The 27,225-nt window shown below is 31.7% G+C and overlaps 1 protein-coding gene across 2 annotated transcripts in view; it reads right to left on the bottom strand.

Annotated features, from left to right (window-relative positions):
• The window catches only part of LOC126774472 (prolactin-releasing peptide receptor-like), a 69,696-nt gene extending 51,531 nt beyond the window's left edge, over positions 1 to 18,165 (bottom strand). For both annotated transcript variants that reach the window (XM_050496031.1, XM_050496032.1), the window contains exon 1: positions 18,005 to 18,165. The gene's annotated coding sequence lies outside the window, so the exon portion shown is untranslated. The remainder of the gene's footprint in view (positions 1 to 18,004) is intronic.
• Positions 18,166 to 27,225: the final 9,060 nt, after the last annotated feature.

Raw genomic sequence — 27,225 nt, 5'->3', positions numbered from 1 at the left:
GAATAGCATAAAGATGGTCTTTGTTGGCATTCCTACGTTAACTTTAATAGTTAAATTAAATATAGATATTACAATTTTTACGAAAAGGTTTTTTTAAAGTTTGTATCAAAAAAACTTAAACACGCCACTATAAAAACCTAAATTTAAATGTTACATTATAAACACGTTATTTTATATAAAATAAGTTAGAGATGTGCATTCGGCCTTCTGATGGTAAGTGGTCACCACAGGAATATCTGATGAGTGGGTGGTACTTACCCAGAGGGGCATATAGTATAAGTATAAGCACGTGCAGATTGAAAATAACTTACAAACTTACTCTACGACCTTCTCACGTACATTTATTACTAAGATTTTTTTAATTCTTGTATAGATAGACAGTTTTCTGTTTCTCGTTTATATAAAATTAGGCTGTTTTTATCTATTTTTAATTTGTATATTTTAGCCTCATCATAGCCACTGTTATCATATATTCTTGTATAAAAGTTAACAATTAGGTTTGGTTATGACATATCGGTATATGTTGACAAAATACGGTTCAGTTCCGATCCGAACAAATATAGGTTAGTCAAAGTTTGATTGGAATTGAATCGGGAACGTATCGTAATCGCAATAGATTGGTTCCAGACGAGATAACTCCTCAACATATTTTAGCTGTTTTATAAAAATATTTTTTTTTACTATTAATATATTTTTTTACCTCTAGCCGCCTTAAAAATTTGTATTTTAATGTAATCAATAAATAAAAGACAAGATAGAAAAAAATATAACATACACTTCTATTGGATACGAAATTAAAAGGTTTCATCACCCGGAATATTTAACAGAATTTATCATTTAATTAATTAGAAAAAGACGCAAATGTTGATTAGGAGTTGTAATATAATCTTAATTATTGACCTCTCTTAAGGGAACTGATAAATAATTGTTATAAATGACTCGACATAATTATTAACCTTAACATCTACTTACTATAAAAAAAAATCTAGAAGCTGATAAAGATGAAATATAATACAATAGCGTTTTTAACGAAAATTTTAACAAATCCTTCGTCGAGTCTTCGTCTTCATAACGATTATTATCAACGTTGATAAAACTAATAAATGTTTTGATAAATGTTACAAGTATGTTCATTGTTTTAATTAATTAGTGTTTATAATATATCTTGTGCTCGCCATTGAAGTTAAACTGCAGACATTAGGAGAAATTCTGCCAGATGTGTTATCGCTAATCCGTGTTGGAGCAGCGTGGTGGAATAAGCTCCAAGTCCTTTCCCTCAAGAAGAGAGGAAGCCTTGGCATAGCGGGAAAATTACAGGCGGTTGTTAATTTAATAAAAGCGTAGCTATTTAAATGAAGAGTTCCAAGGGAATACCTACCAATTTTTTTTTTTTAATTAAAAAACAAAAGAACGTTGATTGTTATTTATTTTTTTACGTCAGTTTCTGTTTTCATCGTATTACATAGAAAGTTATACGACGTATTTCATTATGAAAGTCATACAGATAAGGTTATATTAAAGTCAGATTATACGTGTCATTCATACCCATTCATGGCACTTCCATTGATGTTTTGCGCAAGGATTAATCTGATAAGGATATTAATAACGCAGTAATCACAAATTTAGGTGATTAGACAGCTAATGGGATGAAGCGATGTATATCTGAAGTTGATTGTCCAATAATTCTGGTAAGCTTATAAGCAAAATATGTTTTTTTTTTTTTATCTAAGATGTTATTGTTCATTGGGAATATTTATCATTGGGCTTAAAGTTTAAATGAAAAAAAAAAAAACAAAAAACAGGAAATAGATTTATTTTTATTTTTTTACTTTTTAATTTTGTCGCACTGTCAACAAAAAATAACTTTGAATTGAGATCTTGAATAAAATCTATGGCATTTTATGATATCTTATGGATTCGTGAAAATAAGCGTTTTAAATGTTGTGATTTTGTTTTCCGAATGGTGTAAATAAAATTAAAGTACATAAAAGCAGTAAAGAGAATTAGTGTTCTATTATAAATAAATATATATGAATCATGCACGGTTTATAATGTGTAATTTATCAGAGTTATTAGCATAAAAAAAACCCGCATGGAATATGTAAATTTAAGGTTTGTTTATCTTCTCCTTTTTCGATTAGAATAGGCTATATATCTTGTGTCGCAGTATATAGAGGTATCGGCCTCGTTGGTGTGATAACTACCATATAATGGCGTTTAGGACCGTATCTTCCTTCGGTGAGACCTTCATGAACCAGAACACGGTGGAACGGGAACGGCAGCTACATGAAAAAAGTAGCCAGCATATTATAAGTCAACTCCTGACGTCCAGGGCTCAATCCTCGGATCGGGTCAATGAATATTTAATACTAGGTTCAATTGAACCAGCGCACAAATATACTTTTTGATAAGTTATCTCTCGCAATCTGTTATTATATGGATCTGGTTTAAAATTCAGTCACAAGATATACGAAATTACAGAAATTCGAATATTTTGTCTTAACAAAATGAAGTAATTTAGTAAAATGGAACGAAGTCACGTGACAACATTACTTATGGAATACTGACGTACAACAAACAAGCTGTGTGTGTAATATCATTATTCTTTCATTCATTATACCTTTGATGTATTAAAGGCCTTTGCATTACAGTGCATGAAGTTACTTTATCTGAGTGAAATAAAAAACCTTCCTCTTTATAATGTAGCCTGGGCGACCGACCGACCTAGCTTGACTCGGTTCTAATATATTTAGTTATATTTTTTTTTGTGAAGAAATTACGTTTCAAGGTAAACACGTATATGCATTACATAAATACTGAATTTTAATCAAATCGTTAGAGCCGCTTCAGAGATACACGAAAAACATTGATATATTAAATGCTCATTTAATATAAAATATCGCGAACGTTTAAAGAATAAGCGATGCTTTGTCTTTGGCATTGTGTAAAAGTGAATTTTGTATTTTTTTTTCAGCATTTTAATAAAGAAGACGACAATACAGTGTAGACTAAATTATAGTTTTTAATTTATAAAATAATATGTGTTACGACAATTAAAAAATACTTTCAATATAAGTTGCCATAAGTAAATTAGTACCAGTAACTATGACAGTCACGAATAGTTACAATTTTAATTATCGGTCAATTTTCAACCTTCTTAAGATGTATTAAGGTGGAGTTTAATTTTTCTTTTCTCGATTTTCGTTATAAATTACGGTACAAAATTATTTCTGTGACATATCGCTTCTTTAAGGAAAAGACCGGTAAAGTCCTCTAGAAATATGACGTTCTTAAACTTTGGTTTTAAAAATTACATCGAGTTTCCGCTATTGTAGAATATATTAAGAAAAAAGATTCGACTACGCAGTCAATCGTAAATACCCATACAATAGTAAGCATAACTGATTTTATAATAATGTTTATTTAATTCGTTGTAACACAATCGAGTGACGTCATAAGTTTGTTTGAAAACATAATTTATTTAAAATATTTGTACAACCAAAGTCGTCTAATTATTCAAACCGATCATTTTACCAACATCATCAAATATATAAGTTCACTCAAAACCAATATTAAAAACTTGACAAGTGAAACGCCAGTGGTTTCTAAGCATCCAAAATATTCAACACCCTATGAAAATAAACCTTATTGAAATAAATTTTAGGTGCACTTCACATTGTTAGATATTTACGACATATTATGATATTTCTGACAGCAGAAGTGTAATAGAACGAAGGAGCGAAATATGTCTTCGCTTTGAGCAGGGCAGCATTGCCGTGTCTTTTGTATTATGCCCATGTTGAAATGCAATGCAATCGAAAATTATGAGACGTCTTCTGGTTGAAAAATACGAAGTAGTAAGCCTTATTTGTCAATAATAATCAATTCAATCAATTTGTCGAAAGATGTAACACAGTGCTTACGAGTATCTAATCTAGACAATTATTTTTATAAAATAAAAATTTCTTTAGGCATATGTATCGCTTTAAAAACTTCATATATTAAATGAATGTGTGTTAAAATAGAAGAAGTCCATAATAAATCGTAACTCGATTCACGCTTGAAGCTATGATACATACATATATACGTAACATTGTATTCTACTGCCAAATACTAAAGTTTATTTATCCTTCCTATTTAAATAGGGTGAGTTGTATGAAAATAGTAAGCCGTTTGCGTATGAGAGATGTTAATTAAGAAAACGATGTTGAGGCTCTGTTTATTTTATAGGTTTAGACACGAATTTAATAAAACATAAGGTTGTTTTGTAATAACATTAAACAATATCGAATGACTAGAATATTCCATTAAAATATGTCTAAATTGAAAACTATATATTTAATATTCCAAGTTTTAATTGAGTTGAACGAAAGAAAAAACAGATACCTCACTTCATAAATCCAATCAATTAATTATACAACAATGAATATACAATAATAAAAATAAGTTCGAAGTTCTAATGGAATAAGCTACATTTAAAAATAAATCAGTTACAATACTTGGAGTCTGTGATAATATATTTTACTGGTGGTAGGGCTTTGTGCAAGCTCGTCTGGGTAGGTACCACCCACTCATCAGATATTCTACCGCAAAACAGCAATACTTGATATTGTTGTGTTCCGGTTTGAAGGGTGAGTGAGCCAATGTAATTACAGGCACAAGGGACATACAATCTTAGTTCCCAAGGTTGGTGGCGCATTGGCTATAAGCGATGGTTGACATTTCTTACAATGCCAATGTCTAAGGGCGTTTGGTGACCACTTACCATCAGGTGGCCTATATGCTCGTCCACCTTCCTATTCTATAAAAAAAAAAGTAAGAATATCTTAATGTTTTTTTTTCGAAGCGAAGACCATCAGAAGACACAACACTTTTACATGTAATAATAAAACAAACATGACGAGCCGGTTGGCGTGGTTGGTAGATACTTGCCTTTTCACGCCGAAGGTTGTGGGTTCGATTCCCACCCAGGACAGACATTTGTGTGCATGAACATGTTTGTTTGTCCTGAGTCTGGGTGTAATTTTCTATATAATTATGTATTTACAAAAGAAAAGTAGTATATGTAGTATATCAGTTGTCTGGTTCCCATAGCACAAGCTTTGTACAAGCTTAATTTGGGATCAGATGGCCGTGTGTGAAAAATGTCCCAGGATATTGTCCCAGGATATTATTTAACATTGCATTTATAAAACACATTCAACTTACATAAAATGTGTGACTCTTCAAGACGGCCACAACATTTTTTTTTCACAATTAATAGGCCAGCGTTTAGCAGTTGACTTGCCTGATGTTAAGCATCGACACGGTATAAGATGTAGCACGCTTGCCTATAAGAAACCTGTTTATGACAACATTTTTATTTTTATATCAACATGCATTTTAAGGTAAATATAAACAGATTATAACATAAGCAATATTTTTTATAATACTAAAAGTTGTTAACCACATTTCTATAGAAAAGAAAATTAAAAATAAAGAAATAATAATAATTAATAACATTGAAAATAAGGCTAAATAATTTAAATAAGAAAACAATAAATAGTAATTAATTAAAAACTTCAAAATTTAAGTTGAATAATAATAATAACTTTAAATACATTTTTTAATTTCTTATACTAACATGCTTAAAACATTTGTTTTTTTTTGTAATTAGGATTCTAATAATAACTCCATAATAATTTTTTTTTGTATTTATTAATGGAGTCCTCAAATATGTCAAGTGACATTGAGTATTTATTATACGTTTTACCTAATCTTACTAGAGGTGCATTTTGTTCTAGTTTAGATTTAGATGGTCTAATGTAAAATACACTTATTGGATAACGTGGACATACTTTCCTAGGCACATTTAAATTTATTCCCTTGAGAATTTTAGGGCGGTCAATTTTATTTCTGACTATTTTGTACAAGAACAAAAGATCCAAGAGAATCCTACGATTTGAAAGGCTTTACATGTAATAAAATGTTTTTGTAGTTATAATTTTGTTTTGAATCTTCACTTGAAAAAGTTAAATGACGCAAAAATCTTTTTTGTACTCTCTCAATTTTTAGTTGATTCAAGTAATAATATGGTGACCATACTGTACTACAATATTCTAGGATGCTTCACATATATACATTGTATAATATTATTTCTGTTGACGCGTTTAAATATTTTGGCATTTCTTATTAAAAAATGTTATCTAAATGCGGCAAAAAAGTCAGCTTTGAATCTAAAATGATGCCCTGATCCCGAATTTGTGTGACTTCTTTTAAAATGCATCCCTGAATTTAATAATCTGGTGGGATGTTTTTTATATTGCGGGTGAACTTTATATGAAAACATATTTCGGGATTCATTATCATTTTTTTTATTTCACACCGCTTATGTAAAGCGTTTAAATCTTTTTGAAGTTGTACGGAGTCTTTATTACTTTTAATTGGTTTAATAAGCTTGAAAACATTTGCAAAAAGGAAAACTTCACTATGCTTGATTGTATTGGTTACATTCCTTATGAAAACATTGAAAAGTCGTGGACCTAGATATGACTCTTGAGGAACCACAGTACTGACTTTGTAAGAGACAGATCGAAAAACACTTATATACCGTAATCCGTCCGTAATCCGTAACAGCCTGTGAATGTCCCACTGCTGGGCTAAAGGCCTCCTCTCCTCTTTTTGAGGAGAAGGTTTATATACACTTACTACTTATGTATATAAGTAGTAAGTGTATATAAACCTTCTCCTTGCTATATACTTTAGCTTAATATAAAATTATATAACAAAAATAATTACACATTTATGTATTTACAACTTTTAACAAGCAATTTATTATTATTAATGATATACCAATATTGGATAAATTGGCAATTACGACTCAAATTTATATTCAAAACGGCTTATTTACTTAATAAATCATTATTTTCACCAGGTGTTTTCAGAAGAGATTTACATTACAACTGCACAAAAAGTCCAAGTCGGGTTCTAACGACTGCACACTGATTATGCAGTCGGTTTGCGGTTTCTATGTAGTTATGTCAACCGCACAAAAACTGCGTCAAAATTGCAGATGACGTCCAGTTGTAATGCGGACGTGTACCGATATTATATATTTAAAAAGAAGGTAGACACAAGGAGCTTCAATGAACTGATATTAAGTAAATTAAAAACTATCAATGTGCCCTTCCTTTGAATGAGTCATGCATCATGATGATGATTCTCCTGACCGATTTCGCCCACGCCAACTAAAATTGGGTTTCGTTAAATATTGTAACATTAACTTAATGAAGTATCAAAAGATCCATTAATCGTATTAGTCTAGCAATCTTGTTATTAACTTAATAATCCGCTGATAATCTTGTATTTGATTTAGTATTTGATCAAATATCGCGAGGATATAATTATTGTGTAAAAAACACAGTAACACTGGATATTGGTTGTGACGGGCTCTCATCGTTCATGAAAAAGTGTGATGTTTCATTTAGTATAAACTGTTAATTTGTTTAAAAATTTAATTAGTTACTACTTTTTGTTTCTGTTGTATATTTTGAATTTGTGTTTGTGTATGGTGTGTTTTCCTGTAATTGGTTGTGCATAGTTAGTTTTAAGTTAATATAAAAAGTGATTTGAATGTGTGTTATGTACAACTGTTGGAGATCCAAATGAATAAATAAATAAATAAAATAATAATTAATTTATAACGAATGAAAATAGTAAAGAAAACTAAATCTAAACTATCTTTTTTGGATAGGATCATTATTTTTGTATATATAAAATATGTTTTTGTACCCAGAAGTAAAACGTTTATAAACAATATGATTATTTTTCAAATTGAACATATTTTTGTCCAAAGAATTTTATGTTAATTGTAAATAAGCATAATAGCACCATTCTGCAACTGATAGAGGTTGTTTTTTTGCATGCTCGTGGTTATCAGAATGGCAGAAGTATGATTTTAAAATGGCGGCTCATTTCAAAATATACAATAAGGTGCATTTATAAAAAAAATTTAGTATAATTACGTTCATTTTAAACACATTTATTGTGCATAGTTTGAATTTTTTTTGAAATAACACACCCGCCAAATATACGCCTCAGATAACTCATAAAGCCGACATAGCCCAGTGGTAAGAACACGTGAATCATAACCGATGATCGTGGGTTCAACCCGGGCAAGCACCACTGAATTTCATGTCCCGTGTTATTATAACTTATCTCGTGCGTGACAGTGAAGGAAAACATCGTGAGGAAATCTGCATGTGTCGAATTTCGTTATCACCATGGGAACTAAGATGCTCCTTGTACCTATATGATACTGGCTCATTCATCCTTTAAATTGAAACATAAAAATAGTAAGTATTACTATATAGTGGTAGAATATGATGAGTGAGTTGTATAAACTTAGATAGACTTCCGCAAATACCTAGAACCAAGAACAATTATTTAAATTTATTTCGTATTTCGTGATCCTTATATAATGTGTGCACATTGTATAAAAGAAAAACACCTGTACTTTAACCCATGCAAGCCTTATTATATACCATTATAACTTTTATTAAAATATTAAAGGAAGAACAATAACATTGCCAGTATCGCTACTCTATTGATACCACATAATTTTCGAAAAAAAATAAATTTTGTTATCCCAAATCAAATTTTGAATCTGACAACTAAATTTTCATTAGTATACTTTTTTTATAGGATAGGAAGGCGGACGAGCATATGGGCCACCTGATGGTAAGTGGTCATCAACGCCCATAGACATTGGGATTGTAAAAAATTTTAACCATCGCTTACATCAAAAATGCGTCACCAACCTTGGGAACTAAGATAATGTAATTACACTGGCTCACTCTCTTCAAACCGGAACAGAACAATACCAAGTACTGCTATTTTGCGGTACAATATCTGATGAGTGGGTGGTACCCACCCAGACGAGCTTGCACAAAGTTCTACCACCAGTAATACGCCGTTATCATTTATTTAAATATGGAACAAAGTAACCGTTTAGGCATAGTAAGAGTATTACGATACGAACTGCCTTAAAGTAGGTACTAATGGTAATCATCCTGCTGTCGTTTTATCAGCAAACGGTGTAACCATGGTTTCGTGTGTGTGATGTAAACGGGATTTCAACTAATTAACAATTTGAAATTAACAAATTTAGACCGTTTTAATTAAGAAGATGTATGTCTCCAAGCCAGGGTTAGCTTCCCTTTATATGAGTTTATTTGATTTTTATTAAATAACGCTGAATAAGAGAAAATTATACACGCCATTGTTTATAAGCTCTGTAATTAATACAAAATAATACTATGTTAATGACGGATTTACATACAAAAAGAACATTCAAGACTCGGTTCTGCAGACATACCTTAATATCAATAATATAAAATCGTCTTGCTTAACTATCGCACCGCCAAAACTACTGGGACGGCTGAAATTTGGAATTTAGTATATTTAAATAAATGCATTTGTTAATGATTTTAACTTTATGGAGAGAAAATGAGAGGGATAACTTTGGATAAATTTATTTAAGCCGTGAAAGCGTAATAGACATACTTTTACATTTATTAGTCAGATCATATAAGATTTTTTAAATTATGTAGATTAAATAAACTAATAACGTTAGGAATCGTTCAAGTGTTGGGCACTTGGATGAAACCAGCAGAGAATATTAACAATTGACTGACGTCACTACAGAAACATCACGTTGTCATTGTTTAGAGGAGGATTGATTAACAACTTGGTGAGGCGATATGCGAATTGAGGACAAAATAGATTATTGATTGAACATATTGCAATCACACACCATCTGTTAAGATGATCGCATTTCTTAAGTTTCTTAAACGACATTGTAAATTAAAGTTTTAAAATTGTAATTCCAAAACTATAACTATAAATTACTTCGACTATTGATCTTTGGGTTGATATAATCAATTCATGGCAATTCTGGTGATATATCCTTCGATATGTGATTACTACATTTTCATATAAATATTATATATAAATTAAAACGGAATTTGTCAACGTCTGTCAACTGTCATCTTAAAATAAGATACGCTGAATTTCACCACCGGACGTCGCGCCAGAACTCTAAATTTCATCCACACCACCTCGATGTCTGGAAATCCACATCAGCGCTATTTTTAAGGCATTTCCTGCCTCGCACAACCACTCTGTGGAACCAGCTTTAGTCGGCGACTTTTCCGAATACCCTTCAAGAAAAGAGCGTACTCATTCCTTAAAGGCCGGCAACGCACCTACAACCCTCGGTTGTTGCAGATGTCCATGGGTGGTAGTAGTCACTTTCCATCAGGTGAGCGTCCTGATAGATTGCCCCTTCTTACATAAAAAAAACGTTCACAGAAGTTTAGTTTAACTAGTCTCTTTTTCTACTAATTCGAAAAGGAAAATTAGAGCATGTGATCAGAGCCCCCTTATTTTGCTATTTAATCTGTGCAAAATCCTAGATGAAAACTTAAACACTTTCTTAATCTGTAAAATGTATTCCGAGAATTTAACCTTAAGAGTTTGACGTTATTGCATACCAGTGACTGTACTTGATATAGCAAGAAGCACATTCCTTTACTCGTTCATGATCAGGCATTGCATACTTCTGAGGCACAGTAGTGTAACTCTTACTCTTAGCTCTGAACTACTACTGAGCATTTCTTGACAGATAATTTACTTTAGATTCTATAATATACTATTAATTATTTATATGAATTAAAACGAAATAGGATTATTTGTCCGACTTCTATTTTTAAAACTGAAGCCAAAAACAATATTGCTCCCGAAACGAATATAGTTGACACTACGTCATGAGACTTATCGATTCAATTTATATCCGAAATCCGTGACATCCGAAACAGCCTGTGAATGTCCCACTGCTGGGCTAAAGGCCTCCTCTCCTCATTTTGAGGAGAAGGTTTGGAGCTTATTCCACCACGCTGCTCCAATGCGGGTTGGTGCAGGGTTGGTGGAAAAATTCAATTTATAGCATTAAGCAAAATTGCATAGTCATATTTTTATAGATATCATCAAAGATAAATGACTTTAGTCGTATCGTTAAAAATACGACAAGTACAAAATCGCAAGCTGATATAAAACTAATTTCAAATTGCATTAAGGGCTTTACGTTTTTATCCCGAAATATATCGATCAAATACAGCACTTTAATATATCAGAGATAAGCCACAAATGATGTCACGTGTTTACGAAATAGTTACATCAGCGTATACTTGTAGATATGAGTGAAAATCAACTTTATATTTTAACTGAGATAGCGGGAAAAGATATCGTGCAAACGCATCTGGGTACGCATTACCAACTTACCAGGTCTCCTTCTAACAAATATAGATATTTTGTATTTAATTAATGTGTTTTTGTTTCAGGGTGAAAACAATAGTAAAAAATTGTCGGTAAGTATCTTGCTCCTAAGCAAAAACTTTCCACGATGCCGATTCAAAGCGAGTAAGTCTTTCTTAAAATGTTTTTCTTAAGCGTGAGCATAAAAATATTAATGCAAGAATATTCTCTGGTGAATAGACGGATTTGAGGTCGCATCTTCTGTTAACAAACACGTTGTACTCTCTGGGTCAGTTCGGCTCTGATGATTGAATGATATAGTATAATTATAGGAACAAGAAATATAACATATTATAACACTTTAGTAAGAGCAAGATACAAGGACGATTTTACACTTATAGTGAAAATATCTAAGAGCGATGCTGATTGTTTACAATCAAATCATCAGCGCGTTTTTCCTTAATTGTTTTCAGTAAAACGCGATCTCTATGAAATTTAAATTCATTTTTCTTTCTTTGTTGTGAAACTGACAGATTATTTGCTTTGTCAGTTATCACCTTTGTCGTACGTGACAGCGGAAAATTAAAATCGATGCATTTTTTCAATTGTAAAACGTATTCTACGTATCTGTAATTAAACTTTACATAGATCTTTATTCACGCTTTGTCGATTCATTAAAAAGTCGTCCAACATTTAGATTATGTTAAGATTCCAACAAATAAATGTTATTTGTGTTTTTAAATTACGTAATAGTGTTTATAATATTACATGATAAAAATTGAAGCGATGTACTATTTGCATATACGTTCGCACTAATCTCGGAAAGTGCTAAATGGATTTGGTTTCAATGTCAAATAAAATTTCCGTTCTACCATACATTATATATAATGTTAGGTAGAACGTGTGTTACTGGATATTTGTAAGAACAATTTGAGCTTATGAACATACTAACTTACACTAACATAAAAGACAATAATCGTCTAGTTATTATAACGGTCCTCAAAATTTTACAGTGACATACTTAAATGTATGAATAATGTATAATGTTAAAAACCACGGTTTTATTTAAGAGCAAATGCCGCACGTTTATTGGTTTATTCAGACTATATTCACTAATCCACTTTTCGTATTGGACGACCGGCATGATTGAATTATTAATTCAGACAACATTTGATCGTGACGTATATTCCAGTGTTTAAATTAAACCTTTTAACTTCTTAATAAAAGACCTAGCTATTGATTATTTTACATAACAATTGAAAAACAAATCTTTTAACAAAATAAAGTCTTAGTTTTAAGAATTCAGTGTTTATTTCATTTATTTATTTTATCACATGCAATATGCTGTTACGCAAAAGGTTTTAATTAAGTTACTAAAATTCGTTTGTAAATATAAATAACATTAGTAGTTACGACAAAGTAAATCCCGGGTCGTCGGATGTGACGTATAAAGTGCACTAATAATTATTTCGCTGGTATACATTATGCATCTATCCGAGTACTCGAAGCGAAGCGATGTGTCCATTCATAGCTTTATAATGCTCGAAAAAATAGGCCCAGACAGATACTGAACTGCTTTGCCTTTACTTATATACTTTTTATTACTTACTACAGGAATGTTTGTAAAATCTGTTTGAGATAAATAGACTTGTAAGCTATTTGACCGATTAACATGACAGTTGGCATATATATGTAAGTTACAAGGAAGTTTGTTTAGTCCACTATGAAAATTGGTATAAATTTGAGCACGGAGAATATTTTAGCGCAAAGCGTATCAAATAATTGTTTACAAATAAAACGATAGAGGCATTGCAATGCATCCAGGGAATTAGTTAGCGATATAAAAATATAATACTTTTTTTTATATGCGCCGGGGTGGCAAATGACTCTACTCCACCTGATGGTAAGTGGTAGTAGAGTCCAAACGCGAAGACGGCCAGTACAGTCGGGAAGAATGTTCTGTACTAGCCGTCCCCGCCTTGCTGGCCCGCAAGATGCCTCTTCACGCCTCGTTTGAAGGAACCCGGGTTGTAAGAGGAGGGGAACACGTGAGCTGGTAAGGAATTCCATTTTTTGGTAGTGCGACAAAGAAAGGAGTTGCCAAATTTCTTTGTGCGCGATGGAATTGATGTCACAGTTAGGCGATGACATTGAGAACCAGCTCGCGTTGACTGGGGGAAGCAGGAATTAGAGAGAATAATTCCTCAGAGCACTCGCCGTGATACAGTCGATAGAAAGCGCTCAGTGCTGCTATCTCGTGACGAAATTGTAAAGGTTCAAGGGTGTTTGTGACCTTTACGTCGCCAATATATAATTATTTTTTAAATCTCTTAATAAAGAACATTGCCCGAAGTTAATAATAATTGGTGCTTAAAAAAGACCTTCACATTTTAAATTGATATAATTATAAATATATGTTAATCAAGTTTGTAAATAAGGCTCGTTTATAGTTATATACTTGAAGAGTCGATTAATTAGCTTAAAGATTAAGAAAGTCGTTGAAAGATATGAAAACGCAAGCTAATGTTTAACAATGTTACATTGTACTATGAATAAGAGTTCATAGTTTGTTATAATTTCCCATAATAAAAATAATTAATCATTATAGAAACAACCAGTTTCCCTACTTTATATACATAAGCCAAATGAATAAGTCATTCCTTATATGTTTCCTATGTCTGTAATTATAATAATTCTCAAAAAAACTCATGATATAGAAACACAGCAATACCAAGTATTAATGATTGGTGGTAGACTAATTCATTAGTGCACGTTACGTACTTCCAGTCAGGTTTACATAAAACCAGGTATCACCAGTAATACAAAAATAATTATTAATAATTAATATCATAATGATATATTTTAGTTTAGCTTAATGTCAAAATTCAGTTATATATTTTGTTATTTAAGTTAAAGATTTGTTTTTTTTTTCGTACATTAGAGCAAAATTTTTTATTTAAATGTTAACTTAGACGCAATAAGAATAGGTATGTGTATTTCTTAATATTATATATCTTTGACTTCCTAATAAATAATTAAATAAGATTGGTTTGATATGACAACAATTAAATAGTTTCTCAACTGAGTACAACAATTTTTTTTAGACGGAGAATAGAGAGTGACAGATATAAATTCATTATCTCAAAAAAAGAAGAAAATATAAGAAAGATACAAGTATAAATTAAAGTTATGTGAAACGTATTCGTGTTTCGCACAACCTACTTAATTGACACAAATACGTATTGCTTTAATTTATACAAAAAATATATTCCGTAACAGCCTGTGAATGTCCCACTGCTGGGCTAAAGGCCTCCTCTCCTCTTTTTGAGGAGAAGGTTTGGAGCTTATTCCACCACGCTGCTCCAATGCGGGTTGGTAGAATTCACATATGGCAGAATTTCAGTGAAATTAGACACATGCAGGTTTCCTCACGATGTTTTCCTTCACCGTAAAGCACGAGATGAATCATAATCACAAATTAAGCACATGAAAATTCAGTGGTGCTTGCCCGGGTTTGAACCCACGATCATCGGTTAAGATTCACGCGTTCTTACCACAGGGCCATCTCGGCTTTGGCTTGGCAAAATATATATTGCTCTAAGGTAATTCAAAACCATTGGAATTTATACATACATCTTGAAAAAGAGGACAGATTTAATGATGCTAATGTGCTTTTGACCGATTCTAGTAACGGCGGCATATCTCAAGAGATAAGCTAATTGCCGAGGCCATATTATTATAGTGCAGCAACGAATGGGATTTGAATATAGGACCTCTTGATCTGCAACCTTCTCCCTAGCCACGAGACCAGCGATGCAATTTTACTACATCTTGAATGTTATTCGTAAGTTTTGTGATAATTTAATAGAAACTATACTTGTACTTTAAAATAATATAGTTCAAGAATCCAGAAATTTATTCATTCCACGTTCTTTTAAAATAATTTTAAATGTAAAGATGCAAAATGATGGAATACGCTCAGCTTCCGAGATCTCGTTACGAATATAAAATAAATAGATCTTGTTTATCAATTTAAGAATATTTCAACGGTAATATACATTAAAATTTTAGCTCGCTATGAAGCTTGAAATTATCTGAACAGAGCTTAAAATTTAATTTTAAAAGATTGGTTTTTCTTTTTGTTATCCTGGCTCTCTATTCATCTGTCAGTGCCACAGATGCCGACTGCAGTGAAAATATTAAATATTTTATTTATATAAGTTACTATTTAACGAATCATCGCGATAATGATAATTTATTGCAAAAAAAAAAATAATAACATCGATGAATAGCGTAAATTGGAACGCAATAAAAAAACTAATGTCGTAGATATAAAACAAATTCCAGCGATAAAACAATCAAAAGCCAAAGGTCGAGTTAGACTTACGATTTCATTGAAGACGATTAATAATATAAAACAGCAATTCAACAGTGACTTACGTCTTTAGATATTTTCAGCTCGTCTGTATGTGCTGTTATAATATGATATAAATAAAAATGTTTCTTTAGCGCATGAATCTTACGTATGAATACGTTTTTTTTAAATAATTACTTTTACTTTACAATGACACGCATTTGAGCAAACTTAATGTCCGTTAAGAAGAATGCTACATACCTTATTGCAACACGCTCTTTTGTCGTTTGGTAAATTATACATAAAAAAATATTAATTCAATACATGTAGTTTTCCTCACAATGTTTTCTTCGTACGAGATGAATTATAATCACAAATTATGAACTTTAAGGCTCAATGCTTGTCTGGATTTTAATCCACAATCTTTGACTAAGATCCATTTGTTCTATGCACTAGGACAGTTAGGCTTTTAATCAGCACAGTGTTACGACAGTGTTATTATTAGCGGATTAATAAGGCGTCGGTATTAAAATGTGATTTTATTGTTCCATTCTGAGGTTATAAGATAAAAGTAAAAAAGTAACAGCCTGTGAATGTCCCACTGCCGGGCTAAGGTCTTTTCTAACCTTCTCCTCAAAAAAAGGTTATAAGATACTCTTTGGTAATTTTATTCCTCTGTCTGTAGTCAATAAGCGTGATTTTATTCCATTTACCTTTAACTGTTGGTAAATTGAAACTCGGAGTTCTGAACAAGGTGCGGCGTTTTTTCACGCCACAACACCTGTGCCTGCTGTACAAAACACAGGTACGGTCTTGCGTGGAATATTGCTCGCACCTATGGGATGGCTCCGCCAAGTACCTACTTGAGGCCTTGAATCGGTTGCAGCGACGTGCCGTACGCATTATTGGCGACGTAAAGGTCACAAACACCCTTGAACCTTTACAATTGCGTCGTGAGATAGCAGCACTGAGCGCTTTCTATCGACTGTATCACGGCGAGTGCTCTGAGGAATTATTCTCTCTAATTCCTGCTTCCCCCTTCCTTCTTAAGTCCACGCGAGCTGGTTCTCGATGTCACCGCCTAACTGTGACATCAATTCCATCGCGAACAAAGAAATTTGGCAACTCCTTTCTTTGTCGCACTTCCAAAAAATGGAATTCCTTACCAGCTCACGTGTTCCCCTCCACTTACAACCCGGGTTCCTTCAAACGAGGCGTGAAGAGGCATCTTGCGGGCCGGCAAGGCGAAGGCGGCTAGTGCAGAACGTTTTTCCCGTCTGTACTGTCCGTCGTCGCGTTTGGACTCTACTACCACTTACCATCAGGTGGAGTAGAGTCATTTCCCGGCGAATATAAAAAAAAAGTGTTGATAAAATCTTGCAACTGAATGTGCTGAAATTTCGCATTAACTTTTTGTGATTGTACAGTGAAATATACGTTGTTTTTAATAAAGATATGTTTTTTCACTTAGAATCATTAAATTAATTTTCAATCTTGTAACAGAGCGTTAACCATTTTGTGGTTAGCCTATTTTAATATTAAAATAAATCCCAGAAAATAAAGCAAATCTACCAAAAATATTATTTATTTTCATTTGACATTAAACTTTAATTATTTTATAAACCTACCTTAGGCGGACGGAAAAATAGACCTGATGGTAAGTGATCACCAACTCCAAGATACATTGGCGCCGTGAGAAATATAAGCTATTCCTTACATCACCTAAGTGCCACCGACCTTGGCTCACTTAACCTTCCAACAAGAACACAGCAATACAATGTCTTGCTGTTTGACGGTAGAATATGTGATGAGTAAGTGGTAATTACCCAGAGGGTATTCAAGAAGGGCTACCACCAAGTGTCACAAAGGCTCTAAATATAAAGCAATTTAAAAGTTAAAATAATATATGTAATTTAATAATAAAAACTTGTGTCCTGTTGCAAAAACTATTCCACTACCCACAAGAAATCATCGTTGTAATTGTAAAATTACTCTTGTTATTTACTCACTTGTAGAATTCACCAATTAAAAAATATTTGCTGTATATTTAAATTATATATATATAAAACTGATATTTTCGACGACACTCTCTTGGAAGAGGAATTGGAATACTAACTTCGATTTCTTATAAATATAAAATTTCTTATTTTCATAAATATTTATGTCATTTAGTTTTATATAAAATAAACGATCGTCTATTGTTCATTTAAATAACAAAAATATAAGAAATTCATTAAAATGTGTTTTTTTTTTAATTTCAAACATATATTATTTATGTACACTATCGTTTTAATTATTCGCATTTTATTTTTTATTATTTCAAAAGTGTAAAAATGGAATATTTAAAATAATACTCACCAAAAATGTTGTATTCATAAAATAGCACTCACAAAACAATACCGAACTTAATTCTGTTGAAATAAACAAATGAACAATAAAGTTCCTTTTTTAAAATTTACGCAACATACGTATTTTCGCGGGAAGGAAAAGACTGCGAAGCGTGTCGTGTATTCGCAGCGATGGTCCGAATGAGACTGGCCCGTCTACAATTGATACCAGAGATAATATATTTACTTTTTAATACAGTTAAAGTAACATTTTGTTATGTATATTAATACTAATAATATAGTCGACATTTAGCAAGATATAGAAGTCAATAAAGGCATTAACCTGTTTTTTACGTCGTAGTAAAATTATTGAATTATTGAGTTTTTTATTGGTTTAGAATATTGCTTGCGAGCTTAATGTTGTTTTCTTATATTATCTTTATTCAAAATTTTCATGGCGTTCTTCTATATCAAGTCAATACTTTTTGTGCGTTAAATTTCTTTCAGGATAAATTTTCTTTATCTTGATTTCTCACACATTTCGTTACCAATTTTTAAGTATAAGAGAAGGTAGTTTTAAAAATCTTTGACAATAGTATGCAAATTTGTATACAGCGATAACTAGAAAATATGTTTTATTTTCTTATTCTCTCGTAAAAACGTAGTACGGTTGTTTTGAGGCCGAGTGTTAATCGTTATCTGCGTATAATGCCAGACATTGAATTAAAAAACCAGACAAATTTTATTTTAAAATCTTGTAATAAACAGTTACTCGAGATTTTTTGTGTATGGGAAATTTCAATGAGCACATAAAATAATAATGTTATCTGTAATTACTGTATATTTACTTTTAGTGATCATTACGTTAGTTACAACTAAAAACGTTGCACTCAAATCAACCTTGAGAAACTTATCGTGTTCAAAGAAGCTTATGAAGTTTATTGTAGTTTATTCATAAGCTCATCCTGTGGTCATCACCACCCATATATATATATATGGGCACTGTTAGAAATATTAGCCCTTACATCGCCAATGCGCTTTCGATTTGTCTATCTATTGCTTCGATTATCCAATATACGGCGGTAGAATATATAATATAATATAATTTTATGATAATATAAATAGACAAAAATGTTCCTTGTGACATCATAAATAGGTAGTGAATATATTTATTTTTTGAACTTGAATTGTAATCTTGTCTGACGGTTAACGGTTTTGTGGTAATCATAACATTCCTATTGTACTTACTACTACGTAATATGTACTGTTAAATATGAATTGTATGCAAAAAAATCGTAAAAATAATCATAATAATCAGGCAACATTTATATAACAGTCACTTGAATTTTTGTTTAATAAAAATCAGATCTTACTGGTTTTTGCGTCCGCGCCTTGTTTTAATTTCGTCGTATTATTTCGCTCCGTTACTTGTGAATTAGAAAGAAGTAATTTTATTATTATTCATTTTTCGATTTTCGTACATTCAATGACAAAACGAATATCCTAATAACGAAACAATAATTATCGTTCGAGTAGTAAAGACGTGAAAACAAACAAAAAACTTTCCAATTTATAACATTAGTAAGGATTCCAATTTGACAGTTGTAATTTTCTCCTCTTACTTTCTATTAACAAAGCTTGCTCAACGCGAGACTCATACTTCAACGGTTTTTTTACATTGTTTATAATATGTGACAGCCCTCGAGCCCATTAGGGTTTATTTGTGGTAAGATTAATCACGTCTCGGTTTTTAACTGCACCAACTACAATGTACTCTTTAAGGACATTATTATGGCGTGATCTCTCTGGTTGGAGTTATTTCGACTTTACAGATGAAGAGTGCATTTGCGTCGTAGCATTTATCTATTGAATTTTTCTTTGAAATAAATTAAGACCTACTTTTATCGTACCATGTTATCAAATTAAATTATTTGATTTTTATATGATTGAAGCATACGCACACATATACACAAAACCTCTTTCGTCTTTTATGAAATCGGTAAAAAATATTTCCTTTTGAAATGACGTTCGGTGTTTTTCAGTCAACATGCACCTTTATTATATTTTAAAGTATACAAATCAAAAGATAAGCTAATATCACAACTTATCTTAAGTGCGTTGACAATCGTGATACAAACGAGTGAACTGAAATCGGTCACAAGCTTAAATGGTTTAAATAAATATCTTTTTTAAAGTCGTTGCATAGAGGTTTCATTTAGAGTAGGTTATCAGTACTTTTATATGTTAAATGTAAAATACCTGTCTAATTCGTGTTGTAACTAACTACAATAAAACGGCTGCAATTCTTGAGTTTTCATATACGAGGTCAGGGCATATCAATGGGTTTTTCTATCATGAATTCCAAATTAAGGAATCCTTAAAGCAGTCTGTAATTTGGAAGTTGACATTGGTACACTTAACACGTAAAGCCGTTAATCCTTCGGCTGATCTCTTTGCCCGTTTTGGATTGCAGTCACATATAACGAGTGTGCATGTACATACATACTTTCGAGTTATACATTGATTTTTATTAAATATTTCAATTCGTACAGTAATTCTTTGCTTCATTTTTTTATATCGTTATAATTTTGTGGTGTCTTATCTGGGTACCACGCTACATCTGATGAGTGCATCAGATCTTTTCTACCAGCAAAAAGCAATTTTAGTACTGATATATTTTTCCAGTTTGAAGGGAGAGTGACCCAGTGGACTTCTGCACCAGTAGTTATACAGGCACAAGATAACATACCATCTTAGTTTTCAAGGTTGGTGGCGTATTGGCAGTGTAAGGAAAGTTGAATATTATATATAATAATTTACAGCGCCAGTGTTTAGCGGTGGTCACCACTCATCACCAGGTGGCCCATTTACCCGTTTGTCTACCTATTTTGTATCTTTATTTATAAAAAAGATTATTTGTAAATGTTGAATATAAATATATATTTTTTGCTTTACTAAAAAAAATGTAACTTAAGCCTTTAATTTATTATGAGGTAAACCTTAATACCTTTAATTTATTATAGGGTCAACGAGCATGCAAAAAGCCCTACCACCAAGTAAATATTTACTTTAATAATTATAACATTTATATAATAGCAGGTAGCCGGTTGGCGTGGTTGGTAGATACTTGCCTTTTCACGCCGAAGGTTGTGGTTTTGATTCCCACCCAGGGCAGACATTTGTGTGCATGAACATGTCTGTTTGTCCTAAGCCTGGGTGTAATTATCTATATAAGTATGTATTTACAAAAGAAAAGTAGTATATGTAGTATATCAGTTGTCTGGTTTCCATAGCACAAGCTTTGTACAAGCTTAATTTGGGATCAGATGGCCGTGTGTGAAAAATGTCCCAGGATATTATTATAATACACGAATTAAAATAGCATATCTCCGTAAGTCAGAATTCAACATTTAAATATGAGATACGAAGTGAATTTTTATGGAATAGCTCTGCAGGGTTATTTTAGCTCAGACTATCATATTTATAACGCCTGTTTACCATTAGCTAATTGGTTTAAAAGCGGAATTTTAATAGCGTTCGTTACGTCGTAAATGATATCAATAGAAGCTCTATTTCAAATAAGAAAACAAATATCGATTAATTAAAAACTATTTAATTAGTTTGAAAAATAAACACGTCTTCATGTTAATTTATTTATATCTGTGCTTGTAAATTTCTGCGTCATGAGCATCCGGTCGCTTACTGGGCATCGGTTAAACAAGGTCTCCCGGAGTAAATAGCGTCTACATACAAACGGAAGAGTTTTTGTAATGGTTTTTATACGTAATAAATAAATATATAGTATACACAACAATATGTTAGTTAAAATTTATTATTTGTTTGTAATTGTTAATATTGCTTATATTTAAATACGATATTTAAATCAATTTTGAAGCAAACGTCATCAAATCAACGATGCCTTCATTCCTTAATGTTTTTTTTTTTTGTATATGTAAATACTGTCATAGTGATGTCTTTCTCACTAATGTTGGTTTTGGTGATCATTTTTAAGTGTCGTAAGATGTGCGAATGATGTACTGTATAAGTGTGTATATAAACACAAAGGCTTTCTCTAATACTTCACCATAATTTGATGATGACAAAAATCCGACACAGACTTAGAACTCAGGTTTAGGGCCGTACGTACGGCTTTATGTGCATTAATCCTGACCTTTCTAGTTTCCAAGACCTTGAGATCTAAAACGTTATAAGCCCCTTTTCATGCAAGAAAATCCTTCAGCCCCTTAATCTGAGCCCCTTAAGAGTCGAAAGAGAAGGGGACCCGTCTGGTCGAAAATCTGCGGGGTTGTGTCGATATAATGCATCCGCATTCTATACTGTGTACCGCTCGTGGCTCTGTGAAACTCTCCTATGGATAAAAGTTGGATATTAAACCAACGAGGCCGTAGTCACACTATCACATACACACTAACAAAATCGTTTATACAAATATTTAGACCAGAACATACATTTATGTTAATGTAATAAATTACTGTGATTAGTTGGGATCGACAGTCAAATGATTTCAATAAAGAAATAATGGACACATAAGCTATTAAAAGATATTACTTCGTTACTTTGATAATATTATCCTCATAAATCAAGAATGACATATCTATCCTATTATAATGTGACGAGCTATTATGGAACACAATTCCTTATAAGTCTAATTGTCATTTGTCAACATTGTCACTGTTGATTAATGTCATCTTGTCTTGTTCGTCATTAAGCTGATAAAGTTAAGAAAATATCGGTAGCATATATTTTTAAAGAAAAAAATGGTAAGAATATAGAAACAGAAGATTAGAATTCAAGTGAAAACCGCCAAGTATGTGTAAACCTTAGGATGTTATCTTATTATTTGTTTTTATCTTTTTTTTTTCTTTTCACGTTTTGTTTGAGGACTTATCGTTTTTAATATTGTATTTGTTGTATATTGTATGTATTTATATTATATGTGTATTTTATATTGACATTTATTTATTAGTTTGTTTTAGTTATAAATTTATGTTGTTTAATTTAATATTACAACCCCACCTACGGTATCCCATGAGTTATTCCTTACACCATTGGTGGCCTGGAAGAGATCGCTATGTAGCGATAAGGTCGCCAAAATAGTATGCTACTTTTATTGAGGCTGTATCCATGGTTTTTTTTCCTCTTTGTGTTGTACAATAAAGTATAAAGTAACGTATTTGGTAACTGCCTCGTTAGTTAGTGGCTAACATATAAAGCTGCAAATTCTGAGGTTCCGAGTTCAAACCCCAGATTAGGTAAATAAAACCTAACTGAGTGCTTCTATCAAGGAATTGTCAGCAATAGTCCTGAGTTTGCAAATTGGCAGTATTATACACCATTGCCACGGAAAACACTTAAAATTGTTGGTCGTAAGCCTGATATTGCTCCAGTCGTATCAGAGCCGTCCCCTCGGGTTATGAGTATTAACAGTCTCGAACGTAGTTCATTGCTACCACAATTTTTCATAGAGTTATTAAAGATTTTCGATCGTTATATGATAAATATTGTATGCACATACGCTACGACCGATAGTTACTAAATTGACAAGTAGAAAGCAAGTAAAAAAGTACTAGCTTTGCATATTTGATTACGTAAATAATTATTGAGATAAGTTTGTTTGTAAACTGTACCTCATAATGTATGAGTTATAGATTATAATAATATTTTGATGGATTACATTGAGGCAGATTATTTCTGATAATATTACACTTTCGAACCTATCTACCTATAAATATTATGAAATAAATCAAAATTAAAATATTTTTTATTCAACAGTTTCTGAGTATAAGACTAAATTGAAATTGCACACGTTGTTACGTATAAATGATTTTTGTGTTTATGCATGTGATGAAGATGGATAAAAGACATGTTACCAAAAGGACGATGAGTATAAATGTTGATGGATATAGGGGACGAGGGAAGCCGAAGAAAATGTGTATGGATTGCGTGAGAAAGGATATGTGTATGAAAGTGGTAAGTGCTGAGATGACGAGTGACAGAGAGAAGTGGAAGGAAAAAACATGTTGTGCCGACCCCACGCAGTGGGATAAGGGCAGGAAGAAGATCTCGAGTTGTAGAGCTCGAGTTGTAGAAAAAGATTGTGAAACACCCAGAAGTGATATGCGCCATCAACCTTAATAAATATACAACTTTAAAAATACACGCAGTAAAATAGCTTATTAACGTAAATTACGAGTACTGATCCTTAAGTACTCACTTTATAACTATCCCGTGAAATGTTGACTTGTATATTACACTATTTTGACGCGTGTATTCTTGAAATGTCATAATTATTATGGTCAATATCGTCTACCACTTACTGACATTTCACGACCTATTTCTGCTTTGATTCTCGAGTTTGTTCGAAATCGAGAACAGCCCTGCAGTTTTCAGCGTTTCACGAATAATATAAGAAGAAACGTGACAGTAGTCATGAGTAGTTATTGAAAATCTAATATAAAATTATCGTAAAATATTTATATTATATAACATAGTAAATATTTTAGTCATTATGTGTTATTCGGTGAACTCAAGGAATTTTTATTAAGGCAATCGAAATACTAGGTCTTCCAAGAAAAACACTTTTGTAATCTATAAACATATCGATGTGTAAAAATTTATTGGAGCACGAATTTTGATATCTGCTATAAAGAATAAATGCGAGTCAATTCAAGGAGCACTTCACTCATACATCGAGAAATAGCTCAACTATATTTAGTACAGCTGTAATACAACTATACTTGCAAAAAAACTGTATTATAATACTAAAACAAAGCGATGTTAGTTATTTGGTATTATTACAAAGGAGATTGCATTCTTCCAATCATCAAATTATTTTTCATGGCACATTAGAAGTTCTTGATAATTATAATTTTATTTCATCTTACGACAAAGTCTTTTTTATATAGAATAGGTAGGCGAACCTGAAACCTGACCTGAAACTACCATTTCAAACTATAACTTACTAGACGGAGTTCACTTAACAATTGTCTTACTGCAAATTCAATACAATTGCGTTAAGCAAATCTCAAGTGCAACTGTGAAGTTCGCTACCATACAAATGTGATTGCGGCTTTGACTCGTGGTAGCGCTCGACGAGCGCTTGGTGTTTCAACTTAAAATGGAAATAGGAGATTCTTATAATACTAAGGAATTATATGTACATATATATTTAAGCATCAAAAGCGCAATGGTTTACAGGTCGCCTTTGTAAGAGTTGGTCTTTTGTTGTTCTCACTCCTTACACAAGCTGTACCCTTAATTGGAGGGGTAAATAGGAATATTGCTAATTTCTTAAAAACGGGCATTTCTATTATTCTTTTTTTGTAATCTTAGCCCAGCAGTGGGACATTTACAGGCTGTTACTTACTATAAATCCAAATCAAAATCTTTATTCAATATAGAAGCGTTACACTTGCTTATTGATTCTCATAAATCTACCACCGGTTCGGAAATAAATATTTCAGACCTGAGAAGAACCGACGAAAGAAACTCAGCAGGATTTTTTTTTAATTTTTTATATCTCATCATCATTCGCAAGATATATTTTATATCATTCACAAGATAGATTTTTATTAAGTTTCTATGTATGATAGTAAGTATCTGATGCAAGTAAAGTATGCAATAGCATACTTTATGTACTACCTGTTCTTTTATGTAATATTTGTAAATTACGTGCAATAAAGAATGAAGAAATAAGTAAATAAGATGTTATAGCATAGATCTGCTTGGATAGCGAACTACTAATACTAAGGAGCATTTCGAATTCATTTGATTTAATTTATTACCTGAATCAAAGTTTTGAAGTTGTGTATTTGTATAAAAAATATTATTCAAGGACAATTTGTTTGTATTTAAGAGAAATAATTAAATGTATACGAGTGAAAACAAACAAATATTTATTATTGAGGTTAACGAGACGCGGGAAGAAACGGTTGATTCATCGTATCTTCTTTTTTGGATATAAAAGTCGAAGCAGATATTGATTACTTTTTTCCAATAAGTAAACAAAAATGTTTTATGTGATAAAAAATATGACTGCATCCAAATTTGCGGGAAGGGATCACAAAATTGGATTAATTTGCACATTTGTTTTTTCTGTATCAAAAACTTGATAATAATGAAAAATATATTATTTAATTTATTTGTTTAATATTAAAGTAATTTTAATAAGCAGTTTTAAGATTAAATTGTATGTAAAGTCTAATTAGTCTTTAAAGTACGAGATAAGATATATCCATATAGAAATGAACACCGTTACTACAAAAATATACATAGTTTTATAATAGAATATAATTGCGTGCACATCATGGGCAAAAAATAAAATATAAAAACATTAAAACTGAAAATGTCACTTTATAAAAACAGACAATATATTTTATTATATATTTTAGCAAAATATTTTAGCCATATCAGTATAACGATTTTTTCATAATCTGTATAAATGAAAAAGAATGGTTGTCTATGCGTTCCTAATCTTTTCATCCGATTGTGATAAAACTTTGGTGTGTTGTTCTCCGTACATCCGCGAAGGTTTCTGGCTCAAAAAACAAGTTTTTTTATATGTCTGTCTTTTAATATAAACGTTTTTTGTAGACTCTTATTATACCTGTGTGAACGTAGCTAGTTAATAATAATAATACCCTGGGACATTATTCACACACGGCCATCTGATCACAAACTAAACAGACTAAACCATGGAAATCAGACAACTGATATACTACATACACACCATTTTCTTTTGTATATACATATTTATGTAGATAATTACACCCAGACTCAGGAAAAACAAATATGTTCATGTACACAAATGTTTGTCCTGGGTGGGAATCGAAGCCACAACCTTCAGCATGTAAGTCAGGTATCTACCAACCACGCCAACCGGCCCATCAAGATAACAATAAAAAAAAAAAAAATTAGGAATTCCAGTTCTGCATTTCTATAATAATAAAATTACAGTGATTTTACTAATGTTTTTTTTTTTTAATTTAATGATATCTTATAATATGATTTTTGAATATTAGAATGCGTTGATTGTTCTGAAACGAATAAAATGTTGTATACTAGATTGCATAACTCAGCAAAAACTTGCAACAACTCAATCAGCTGGGGGAAATGGTTTAAAATTTAGTTGCAAAATTTGACTCGAACATACTAACAAATAAAGTTAGATTATAACTTTCTAAAAATATTCTTTTTGTGCCCCTTCGCTATTGAAGGTTCGCCGTCATTGCA

This window comes from Nymphalis io, chromosome 16, assembly GCF_905147045.1.
Source record: "Nymphalis io chromosome 16, ilAglIoxx1.1, whole genome shotgun sequence".
Lineage (NCBI taxonomy): Eukaryota > Metazoa > Arthropoda > Insecta > Lepidoptera > Nymphalidae > Nymphalis > Nymphalis io.
The sequence above is the reverse complement of the archived record's forward strand: the minus strand, read 5'-3'. Positions and strand labels throughout refer to the sequence as shown.